The sequence below is a fragment of the Canis aureus genome, chromosome 4 (assembly GCF_053574225.1).
Source record: "Canis aureus isolate CA01 chromosome 4, VMU_Caureus_v.1.0, whole genome shotgun sequence".
Lineage (NCBI taxonomy): Eukaryota > Metazoa > Chordata > Mammalia > Carnivora > Canidae > Canis > Canis aureus.
In genome coordinates, this window is record NC_135614.1 from 70,034,436 (window position 1) to 70,045,159 (window position 10,724).

At 37.1% G+C, this 10,724-nt stretch overlaps 1 protein-coding gene across 4 annotated transcripts in view; it reads left to right on the forward strand.

The window, feature by feature from the left end:
- PLCXD3 (phosphatidylinositol specific phospholipase C X domain containing 3) overlaps nt 1-10,429 on the forward strand; it is a 184,400-nt gene extending 173,971 nt beyond the window's left edge. For all 4 annotated transcript variants that reach the window (XR_013378589.1, XR_013378591.1, XR_013378592.1 and 1 more), the window contains one exon: nt 10,259-10,429. The gene's annotated coding sequence lies outside the window, so the exon portion shown is untranslated. The remainder of the gene's footprint in view (nt 1-10,258) is intronic.
- The last annotated feature ends 295 nt before the right edge of the window (nt 10,430-10,724 follow it).

Genomic DNA, 10,724 nt, shown 5'->3' on the forward strand with positions numbered 1-10,724 from the left:
CATAGCTCCCAAAATCCATGACATTTCCTTAGCATTGACACTGATAAAAAGTGTCTTTTGTTATGTTGATGTGATGACTTTTGGACCCCACCTAAGAGTGGGGGGAAGATTGCCAATGGACCCAATCATGTGATTAAAGGGTAGGAATTTTTAGTCCCACTCTCAGACCTCCAGGGAGGAGAGAAGGATCAGAAGTTGAATTAATCACCAATGGCCAATGATTTAATCAATTGTGCCTATGTAATAAAGCTTCTGGCTTGGAGGGAATATGGAAGCTCCCACGCCTTTCCCTCATGATTTTCCCTCTGCACCTCTTCCATCTGACTATTCCTGAGTTATGTCCTTTTATAATAAACCAGTAATCTAGTAAAGAAAATGTTTTTCTGAGTCCTGTGGGCTGCTGTAGCAAATTAATTGAACTCAAGGAGGGGGACTTGGGAGCCTCTGATTTGTAGCCAGTTTGACAGAAGTGCAGGTAACAACATGAACTTGCTGCTGGCATCTGGAGTGTGGAGGAAGACAGTCTGTGTAGGACTGAACCTTCAACCTATGCAACCTAATGCTATTTCTGGGGAGATAGGGTTAGAATTGAGATGAGTTTGTGGACATCCTGTTGGTTTGGGCGAGAAGTGTTTGATGTTATATAGGAAGTCCTGCCAACACCCATGTTGGAGTTGGGTCCAGGAACCCAAAAAGAGTTTCCCTCCAATATGCTCTAACCCTTAAAACTTAACATTGTGACAGCTGACAAAGGAGATCTATTTAAAGGACCCAGCTATATTTTCACAACACAGGCAATGAAGTGTTGATTTGGAGCTATAAATTCGTAACTGGCACATCTGGACATCAACTTCCTTAGTTTGCAAACTGAATTTAATTATCTCTCTATGGCTTAATGCAATATTCTAGACTGTTAACTTTAAGCAGACTTTTGTTGCTTAATGAGATATTCTAGACAGCAAATGAACTTTTACGGGGAAGAGAAAGTTTCTCTAAATTATACAAGTGCTAAGAGAACACCATAATCCTGGAGCTCAAATATCTGAGGTGTCCTATCTGTGACATTTCAACAGAGTGATCTTCAATGCTGGGCCAATTACAATGCTTTTTATCTTTGATACGAATAGAATTGAAATCATCACATAAAATTATTATTTTTAATTCAAAAGTCTAATTACTTTAAGTTATTTATGTCTCACTTCATGCTTTTATTTTACACTCTATGACAACATTGTTGTTTCTTGATAACCGTTAACATAGGAGGATCTAGCCTGCACTAAACATCTTTTATGAACTAGTACTTTCTTTATCCGTTCTTAATTGTTGAATATTAACCTTGGGGACACCTGGGTGGCTCACCAGTTTAGCACCTGCCTTTGGCCCAGGGCGTGATCTTGGAATACTAGGGATCCAATCCCATGTCAGGCTCCCTGTATGGAGCCTGTTTCTCTCTCTCTGCCTGTGTCTCTGTCTCTGTCTCTGTCTCTCTCTCTCTCTCTCTCTCTCATGAATAAAGAAATAAAATCTTTTTAAAAAAGAATATTAACCTTGAAGTTTAAGTACTATCATCTCAACTTTCTTTAAAGAAAACAAGACTTGTTTAACAGCTACCCCAAGCCACATAAGCTAATAATTGATTGAACCAGGATGTAGATGCAGGCATATCTGGATCAATGACTCACCAGGCCCCCACATAGCAAGCACCCAGAAGAAAATAATACTGTTAAGAAAAAAGTTTTACCATTGCTACTGACTATTTGGCTCTTTTTCCCCTTCAATTATAATGATAGAAAATAGTATTGCTTCTTCAGAGTTAAACCAAATAAAGCAGATCTCGATGATTATTTTTTAATAACATTCATAACTTATGATGTTTATTATGTATGCTTATAGGAACTAACTTAGGTCATTTTTTTTCCACTTCACCTTTTTGTTTCAACATTCCATTTCATTCAGAACCTTGTGTTCATAGGTCTTCTGTTATTACTGTCTGACTCACAGGGATTCACTATTAACATCCAGGGACAGGTGGAACAAAGAATGAGCTTATCACCAATCCTTGTAGTTATTTCTATAGAGATTTAATGGAAAAGATCAACAAAGAAAATTATTAAAAGGTAACTTAGAAGAATAAAGAAGCTTGCAAACTAGCGTCCTATAGATCAGTGGACACTAACAAATCTTCTCCTTCATCTATTTGCTTTAGGACCTACATAGGAAATACTCCACCTTATCTTTGAATGTTTAAGATATTTGATTATTTGACAAAATAAACATATGATCTACACATTAATTAGAATGTTCCATGTATTTAATTCAAATGTTTGTAAAAGCTTACAGTACCAGTCAAGAATTTTTATAAGTAATTTACTCACTACTTGTTGAATACATACTACATGCTAGTCTGGTAATTCAACAATGAACAAAACAGACAAAACTCACAGCTATCCCAGAGCTTAAAGTCTAGTGAGGAAGGCTAACAATAAAAATTAATAAGTAATTTTTAAAAACAAAGCAGGAAATGTGTATTAGGAATATGTAGGTGACTACATTTTAAATAAGAAGCTGAGAAAACGTCTTACTGAGAAGATGGCATTTGAGTAAAGACCATCTTTGTATGAAGGTGAAGTGAGCTATGTCAACATTGAAGAAGAACACTTCAGGCAGAGATTATTGGGCATCTCATGCATCCCCGAAGTCATCTTAGCCTCATCTGTGTCTTGCTCCAGTTCTGTGTGGACTCTGATGGATATAACTTCTTTCCTTCTGCCCCAGGACTTCTTGTTGATACTACTGCAGACCCCCAGGCACCTAAACCCATACTTGCACAAGTTGGAAGTGCCAAGCAATTAATACCCATGTGGATAAACTTTAACAAATACAAAAGATGAGCCTGTGGATGAATTCTCCTCCCTTAATATTTCCCAGGAATATTGCTTCTTAAAAGTGCAGTCTACTGAATCAAACAACTAATTGCACTAAATGGAAGCCAGCTCAATGTGTGTCAAAGTTCTTGACATGATCTGATTTATGATTTAACAGGAATACTCTGGGCACTGTGTTAACAAGAGAGTCAGGGGAGTTAGGGTAGACATGAAAAACCACTTAAAAGTCTTCTGTAATAATTCTGGTTAAAAAATGATGGTGGTTTGGGATAGTAGCAGTAGAGGTGAAGAGATGTGGTAGGTTCTGGTTATAGTTTGAAGGTAAATATATCAAATATATCAAGACTTTCTTTTTGGACTGAAAAGGGAAGAGGAAGTAAAGATGACTCCAAGGAAACTTGATTTGACATAAACTGCAAGGAAGAAGACAAGGAAAGAGTAGGTGTGAGAGGAAAGCTCAAAAATTCAGTTTTGGACATGCTAAATTTAATAAACTCATTAAACTCCAAGTACAGATGCCAACAAAACAGTTGCATATATATGTCTGGATTTTAAGGGTTTATGTTTCAAGTTTCACAATGGTAATCATCAAGGTGTTGTTAGGATTTAAAGGCATGAGACTGAATGAAATTACCATTGAAAAAGAAGGAGTGCAAATACTGAGCCCCCAGGATACACCAATGTTCATCATTAAGGTGAGGGAGATAGAGAGGAATCAGCTAAGAAGCCTGAGGAGTGGTTAATGAGGATGATGAAAACCAGAAAAGAGTGGCATCCTGGAAGTCCAGTTAAAAAAATAATAAATAAATAAACCAAACTAAAGAAATTTAAAAACACTTCAAAAAAAAGGATAAAATCAAAGAAAAGAAATAAATGATTTATTGTGTCTAATAGTGCTGAAAGGACAACTATGATGAGCATTGATATTTGACCTTTGGGTTTAGCTACTGGAACTTGTTGACCACAGTACTTTTATTGGAATAATAGAGGCAAAAGCATGATTTGAATGAATTCAAGAGAGAATGGCAGAGACAAAATAGAGGTAGTGAGTAAAGACTGCACTTTGAAGAGTTTCGCTTTTAAGAAGAGTAAAGGAATTGAATGATTACTAAAAGGAAAGTGAGGGGAAAGGTTTAGTTGAGATTGTGAAAATAAGAGCTTATAAGTAGATAATGAGACTAATCCACCAGGAGGGAAAATTACTGATGCAGGAGAGGAGTATTACTGGGGAAATAGCCCTGAGAATGTGAGAATGGCATCTGATGGACAACTGAACATGTTGCCCTACTAGGAACATAGACACCTCATCTGCAGTAGCAAGAGGGAAAACAGAATATAAGGATTCAGGGGCGCCTGGGTAATTCAGTCAATTAAGTGCCAGACTCTTGATTCCGGCATAGGCCATGATCTCAGGGTTGTGAGATCCAGCCCCACATTGGGCTTTGCACTCAGCGTGGAGTGTGCTTGAGATTCTCTCTCCCTCTGCCTCTCTCCTTTTTCCCTTGCTCCCTTCCCCACACCCACTCACTCATGCTCTCTCTCTTTTGTTCTCTCTCTCTCTCTCTCAAAAGATAATATAAGGGTGTAGATGCAGGCCAGTGAATAGATATAATGTGGAAACTTGTGGACCCTTTCCTGTGATTGCCATGGTGTATTCTGTAAAACTGAAAGCACATTCATCAGCTGAGAGTAAGGATGGTTGAGTAGGAGTTGAAGTTAAAAAAAGAGAGGAGAGAGCACGAAATAGTAATCTGTCAACTTTTCAGTTTGAGAATTCTAGGTTTCTTTCATTCTAAGCTATCCACTCTCATCTCACGTCTCCCAATTACCAATGCCAAATGGTAACCAAAATAGAAGAATTCAAGAAGGGGTTTCATAGTGAGCAGGTAAACAATTTTGCCCATTCAACTCCTCTAATTATCCCTGGGCCACTTGATATGGGCACTAGAGCGGGCTCTTTTTTTAAAAAAAAAGATTTTATTTATTTATTCATGAGAGACACAGAAGGAGAGGCAGAGACATAGGCAGAGGGAGAAGTAGGCTCCCTGCAGGGAGCCGGATGTGGGACTTGTTCCCAGGACCCTGGGATCACACCCTAAGTGGAAGGCAGATGTTCAACCACTGAACCACCCAGGCATTCCAGGGGCTTTGTTTTTAATCTCTTAGAATATTTTTAGCAACTACTAATCCATCTTCAAGTCCCATCCCAATAGTTTAATAGATATCAGATTAGTTCCGTGGGTGAGGAGTCAGGCTGAGTGTTTTTTCTTGCATGGAACAACTTCTTGAGAAAAAGCTGAACCAACTTTCTCTGGTAGGCATCTAGGGGATTCTGGATATTGTGATGAGGCAAGATGAAGCCAAAGTTTCTTTCCTTTCCTCTAGGGCATCTACCAGAGAAGTATGAGTTAGAATTTCTGTGCCCCAGGAAATTCTAAGAACTGAACAAATATTGATCTCCTTCCTTCTGGTCTGCTTCCATTTAGCTAACCTTCATTACATTTTTTTCCAAATACATAGTCAGGCCCTCTTTTGTCACGTCTGGATTGGGAACTAGCCTTTGCCTTATCTTATAAAAAATTAAATTACAACATTTAGAATGCTTTTCTTTTTAAAATAAACTTTATACATGCACTATGTCTTTCAAATTCACAAAAACCCTGTCAGAAAAGTATCCAATTCTGTAAATAAAGAAACTGAGTTTTTAAATGGCCTATTTTAATTTATTTAGCTAACAAGTAAAGGATGATTTTTAGCAATGTCCTTTTACTACAGATCTCATAATTTTTCACTAGGCTACATTATATTTACCCATCTTTTCTCTGCCTTCTATTATAACTATAGCCCAATCTCAACCCAATAAAATTCTAGATTAACTCAGTTAATCTAAGCTTACAATATCCAACTAGAAATTGGTTAGCTGTAGACATGTAGCATACTGAAGAAAGATTCTAAACTCTTCAGTCAAAGGAAACAGATAAAAATAAAGAAATAGGCACACCTGGGTGGCTCAGCGGTTGAGCATCTGACTTCAGCTCAGGTTGTGATCTCCAGTTCCTGGAATCAAGTCCCACATCTGGCTCCCCACAGGAAGCCTGCTTCTCCCTCTGCCTAAGTCTTTGCCTCTCTCCATGGGTCTCTCACGATTAAAAAAAAACAAAATCTTTAAAAAAAATAAAAAACAGAATTTTCACTAGTTACTGATATGCTTAGGGAAGGCTCAAATTTTCCTAAATTACAGAACTCTGGAGAATCTCTAGGCTAACATTTTAGCCAACCAATACCTTGGAAATTAAAGAAAATCATCAAGAGTTTCACAGACTGGGAAGACTGTGACAAAGGAGTTGGGGTAAGGAAAACAAAGAAAGAAAAAATCAAGGGATAATGTGTAGGAAGAGAACACTGACATTTATCCAGCTTCAGTAATTTGCCAGGCATTTTATACATATTGTTTATTTCAACCTTGACATCCACGATGTTGAAGAAGCAGGACCTCTCAAAGGCTAATAATGTTCAAAACATTGCAATATTTGTAAGTAGTATTTCAACCCAGGACTCCCTGACTCCCAATCTCATGCTGTTTGCACTAAAATAGAAAGTACAAGAAAGAAAAAGGAAAGATAATTTTATTTCCAAGGGTCCTAAAAACCTTGCCGATAACAACATGGTTTACAATAAATGTATTTTAAGCCAAAAACACATTCCAAGTGGACTGAAACAGGCCAGACAGTATTAAGTCTAACTACATCATCTCTTCCTGTAATTCATCTTTACTATCTTTATTGATTTGATTTGATTGCTCTGTATTTTTCATTGATAGTTGCTTAGTGGTGGCTCTCAGTCATTAACTACAACCTGCATCTGTCCAACAAGTTATAAACACCTATGTAATGAAGCACTTAAACAAAAGGACAAAGTCCTACTCCTCAATGATGTGCCAACCTAGGCAATTAACTAACCCAAGTCCAGAATCACAGGTTATCTTATCTTGAGAAGCTTGTGATATAGCCTGCTAGCTTCCTATACATTCTGTTTTCAAATGTGAATATCTTCTTACCAACACAGTTAAAAGGAAGGGAATTTTGCCAAAAAGAATAACACATAATCCAATGTTCCACCTGTAGTCATCATTTCAGCCATTAGAGATGTTAATTGTATGCCCAAGCCTAAATTAAGATTCATAATCTCAATAAATAATTGAACTCTAAGGAAGAGACATTCGTGTATTGAATGAATATGAAAAACTCCTATTTTTCAGGTATTCTCCTATTTCCTATAGATACAAAAGTGAACAATATATAAACATACTTGCTCTCATGGAATAAACTTACATTATAAAAGAGAAAGCTAAAACCAATTATCATACAGATAATTACATAATCACAAATGTAATACAATATCTGAAGTAAAAGTAATGAGTTGTGAGTGTACAAAAAAAAAATTGCACTTGCTGAGGAACCATAATTTGGCAGACCCTGTATTGTATCTATATCTTTAGATATAGAAAAGAATAAAATATTAGCTTCTTACATTGTGGAAAGTCAAGTTTTAGGAAAAAAGAAACAGATATCCATCAGTTACAAAACATAAGTACTTAACATAAATATGCATTTCCATGGGAACATGTAAATAGGATCAATTAAATTGGTGGGGGTAACTATGGTGGAGGGGCTTCATAAACTTAAGGCATAGTTTGATGGAAGAATGAAAGATTGTGATGGGCCCAGTGGCTGTTATAAGGTGTATGGTGGAACTGGTGGAAGAACAGTCTGAAACCACAGATTCAGGTTCTGTGTAGTGTGCCACAGGTTTTATCCTGCAGTAATAAGGGAGCATCTGGTCTATTCCCAAAAGGAAGTTGAGCTATGTTCCACAAGGAACCTAGTATGGATATTGGTTGAGTAGCACGGTTCCCTAAGTAGTCATAGCACTATTACAAACCTAGTTCAAAAAAGAACACAACTGTTCAACATTAAGAGAGCCAAATCTGTCAAGTGTGAAGGGCGAGCACTATAGATGAAGTATATCACAAGGGAAATGGTTGCAGGAATGGGCTGATGATAAAAATGCAAGGATAGAGTAAAATAAAGGGTCCCAAGAGCTGGAGAACAACAGATTCATTTAATTGGCCTCTGGCTAGAACATGAATGAGTTCATCTGATTAAAAGGCATGAAGCTTGGTGAGCTCTCACATAGGGAGACACTGATGGTGTTAAATAAGGAGCTAACATAATCAGACTGATATGTTAGAAGAATTGCTCTAGGGTATGGTAAAAGAGGGAGTGAACAGAAACAGGTCAGGAAAGCATTCTTTTGTGAAAGTGAAAAGAGACTTTGATGAAGGTCTAAACTAGTTTATGGACTGGAGTAGTTTGATCAGGAAAGGGAAATATAATATGATGGCAGAGTGATTGGGCAAGACTTGAGGGTGATTTTCAGGATGGCTAGGATTTATCTTGATAGTGAGGAATGGGGAAGGGGACTCCATGTTGGAGGGAAAGGCAGTCAAACTTCTAACAGGATAGCAGATTTGGAAAACTCCTGAGCCAGACCCCATCTGGCATTTTGGTATTTGTATCTGGTTCTTGGTATGAGCTCCACCTTTTGGAAAGAATTTATAAGTGTCTTCAGTCACCTTCAAAAGTTTCAGCACAAATCCTGTGGTGGGAAACCAATACAATACTAATTAATCTGTGGGCTCACATTTATTTAGAAGTCTACGAGAAATTTCCAAAGGTCCTCAACTGTCCATTCCCACTATCTCCACAGGATATGAACCCTCTCAAATGTGGCTGAATTTTTACATCAGATTATGTGCCATGGAAGAGTAGGAAGAACTTGAGCTTTAACCACATATTAGCTAAATGACTGATGAAAATTACCTTACAGTAAGGAAAGATAGCTGTCTGTCAAAATCAAAAATGATGTGGCTTAAGTATCTGCACATTGAGCTGCAATCAGAGACATTCTGCAGACTGGTCACTGCTTTTTAATGATTTCATTGACGTCAGACAGTGTCTAGTGCAACCAGCTATTTTTATATATCAGTTGAAAATGCCGCAGCTATCTCTCCTCTGAATTAGATCACAGAGCAGCAATGAAACACATGCCTCTGCCATAAGGTAGATGAACAGGCACTTCTGGGTTGTGTTAAAGAGAATATGAGTTTTTCTCAATCTGCCCTGGAGCAATGGTTGCAGTTGTCAGTTGTACAAATCACTGGGTACCTTTTCTTGAAGTATTTGTATGAAGCGAAGAAAGGGAATATTTTGTTTCTCTCATCTGAAAGTAACTACAAGAAAGCTGAGCATAGTGCACAGAGCAAACCAGTCTTTAGGAAAGCAGCAAGATTATCAATGCCAGACCAGAAATCTCCATCTTAATGCTGATTCCGTTAATGAAAAGGAAATTGGAAGATCAGTTTCAGGTCCAAGGAGATAACCTGGGCCCCAGGACGCTGAGGGGCTGGGGTTCCTGTAGAATTTCTCCAAATGGATATATTCTAATGCAGCTGTTTCTGAAAATACTTCCTGATGTTGTCAGATCGGAATCTCTGGACTAGAAAACCTTGTGCATAAGCACACAATAGCACAACGGTGATTGGTATTCTCAGCAGTATCCTAGAGTAGCTCCAAATATATTTTCATGTGCTATCATACTTCGATTAGAAATAAAGCAAACAAATGATCAACAAACATCACATGATACATGGTCAAGAAAAGACTCATAACCATGATGAAAGAGGTCTCCATATATAAAATCAGTTTCTTGTGCATACAATTTTGCCGATTGCAGAAGGTAGAAATTCATTATTTTATAAAATTTGAGGGGTGAGGTGGCGAGGAATAAACATTCAAATTCAAAAGCATCGGCTTTTTGTGACTCTATGTTATTTCCCAGATAAGTATAGACATTTCAGCAAGACCTTTGTTTGCTGGGAAGTATTATATGACTGCACTTTATAAATTCTGAATTTTAAATTACAGATGATAATATCAGCTCCCAAATGTCAGACATCATGATGAATTGGCTTTTCAACTTCTTAAGCTATTCGCTTTCCTTGCTTCTGAAATGTCAAATGTAAAGGCTCCTGATAACAAAGCTGTGCAAAACATGTTATTATTATTTTTTGCAACAATCATAATAGTTAATGGAGAATTCTCCCAAAGCTTGTTTCATATGTGTTCTTTGCTTGATATTCTAATTGTTCAGACTGAGTCAGCTTTTGAGTAAACTAATCAATAAAATCTACCTCCCCCAAATAACACATTTGAAATGATTGTTTTCACCACTTCTATAGCACTAAAATTGTGTTTAAAATGTCAATTTAATGCCTAATTAACCTCTTATTTTTAATTTGTCTTTTGTTCCAGACACACAGATGTTCATTTTGCCCTTTTGGAAAGTGAAGGTAGAACAGCTAAAAAAAGAATGCCAAGGCTCATGAATTTTTCTTCATTAACATCTTAATCTAGCAAAACTGACATAAGAATTTTACCTCGTAGTTCATGGAATGTTGTTATAAAGTAATATTAAAAACTGGACTGTGATGCCTTTTTTTCTATTTTCGTCAAAGCTAAAAGGGAAATCTCATTGTTGAAAAGTCCAGAAATTAAATTGTAGGTTGTTTGATGGGTTGATCCATTTATAAATATATTAGTTTACTCATTCATTCAACACATCTTTATAAAGTATCTATCAGGTTCTAAGCACTAAGTGAGGTAAGAAATACAAGGGTAAATAAAACACAGTTTCTGAGTTTGAGGAGTTGGAATTCATAGCGGGCATAAGCTATACTATAGCCATAGATAACAAGAACTCAATAGGTCAAAGACTATT